This window comes from Humulus lupulus, chromosome X (assembly GCF_963169125.1).
Source record: "Humulus lupulus chromosome X, drHumLupu1.1, whole genome shotgun sequence".
Classification (NCBI taxonomy): domain Eukaryota; kingdom Viridiplantae; phylum Streptophyta; class Magnoliopsida; order Rosales; family Cannabaceae; genus Humulus; species Humulus lupulus.
In genome coordinates this window covers 89,477,867-89,479,872 of record NC_084802.1, presented here as the reverse complement: position 1 = coordinate 89,479,872, position 2,006 = coordinate 89,477,867, and the positions used below count along the sequence as shown (strand labels likewise).

The 2,006-nt window shown below is 40.5% G+C and overlaps 1 non-coding gene across 1 annotated transcript; it reads left to right on the top strand.

The window, feature by feature from the left end:
- The first annotated feature begins 1,095 nt into the window (after positions 1-1,095).
- On the top strand, positions 1,096-1,202 carry LOC133807536 (small nucleolar RNA R71). Its single transcript, XR_009879442.1, has one exon. It is a non-coding gene; the product is annotated as a small nucleolar RNA R71 (small nucleolar RNA).
- Positions 1,203-2,006: the final 804 nt, after the last annotated feature.

Sequence of the window (2,006 nt, the reverse complement as noted above, 5' to 3'; positions counted from 1 at the left end):
TTGCTCAAGTGCCTCCACAAGTGGTATGTTGATATGCAATTGTTTCAATATGTCTAGAAACTTCTTAAATTAAGAATGCAACTTTTGCTTCTGAAAACATTAAGGAAATGAAGGTGGCTACTTTGAAATTGAACTTTTTGGGTGACAATGCTGCGACATCCCTGCAACATTCTGGGCAGAGGGAGATTTTTGTGCACTAGGAATTTCACCATTTTTTGGATTTCCTCATTTATTTGGATTGAAGAGGGCTCACCCTCATGCCCAGAATTTGTCTTGTCCTTCTTCATCTCTTTCCTACTCCTCAAAGTGACGGATTTACAATGCTCTTTGCCCACATTTCTTGGATTCTTGGTATCACTTGGAAATGTACCATTGGGTCTATTTCTAAGCTCATTAGCTAGTTGCCTAACTTAGTTTTCTAAGTTCTTCAATGATGCCGCTTGACTTTGAATCGTGGCTTCATTCTTCACTATATACTCCTTCAACATGTTCTCAAGAGAGCTAGATTGCATTGCTTGTTGTTGTGGCCTTTATTGTGGTGCTTGTGGGGGATAACCCGGTGGGAAATTTGGTCTTGTAGGCATAGAAGAATTGCTAGTGCCAGATCCTTGATTACTCCATGAAAAATTAGGATGTTGCCTCCATGATGGGTTGTAGGAATTAGAATAAGGACCATTCCTCTTTTGATTCCCCATGTAACACACAACTGCTGGATTGGAAGGACAATTATCAAAAGTATGATCCTCACCACAATACACGCAAGAAATGTTCTTCATTTGCCCTATTTGTGTCGCCATAGGCTGCCCCATTGATTGATTCATACCCATATTCATTGTCTTGAGCATATTAGAAATAAAGGAAACTTGAGCTGCAAAAGAAGTGATGGCATCTACATCATGTATAGCAGCCACCTTTCTACCTGTAGACGATCTAGAAGTGGGCCACTGATAGTTGTTATTGGATATTCTCTCAAGGATTTCATATGCCTCATTATAGGACTTAGCAAGAAGAGCCTTGTTTGCTGAAGCATCAACCACCATTCTAGTATGAGTGTTGAGACCGTTATAGAAGGTCTCCATCTGGATGCAATGTAGAATGCCATGGTGAGGGCATTTGCACAATAACTCCTTAAACCACTCCCATGCCTCATATAAAGATTCTTCATCAAGTTGCTGAAATGAAGCAATCTCATTGCGGAGCTTGGCATTTTTAGTAGGAGTAAAAACCGCTCAGCCAACTCTTGCCAAGTAGTCACAGAATCATATGGCAAAGAGTTCAACCAAGCTCTCGCTCTGTCTCTCAAGGAGTATGGGAACAACTTCAGTCTCAGGGCATCCTTTGTTACTATGGCCAACTTGAAAGAGTCACTCACTTAAATGAACAAGCAAAAATGAAGGTGAGGATCCTCTGTTGGCATCCCACTGAACTGGTCAACAGTTTGAAGCATCTGGAACATGACTGACTTTCATTCAAACTGTCTGGCCTAAATTTCTGGTCTAACAATGTCGGGATTGAGCTCGTTGAAGAGGGGGAGAGCATATTAACTAATAGCACGATCTCTATCATCAACCACAATAACTGCATTGTGCCCATTATTGGCAGCTAGTCCTTCTTGAGCAGCTCCTGCTAGATTTGCTGCTCTTTGAGCAGCTCTCTGTTGAGCCCCTTGCTCAGTATCCATCACTACTACTTCCCTTTTTGAATTTTGTACTTTTCGCCTCCTAAATGTACGCTCAATTTCTGGATCAATGGGAAGTAGTTCAGGGTCTTGATTCTCGTTCATACACTGTGTGAACCTGAATTTGCATGAGAATCACCCAAGTTAGCACAAAAGAAAATTTAAACCAAATTGCAAGATAATTAACTTTACAATAATTGACTTTAAGCAATCCCCGACAACATCGCCAAAAACTTGTTGCGATTTTTCTTTTAGTATATGCAAGTGTACATAATCGTCTAACAAGTAATACAATAGTAAGTAATTTTATCGTCTCCTCAAGGATTGC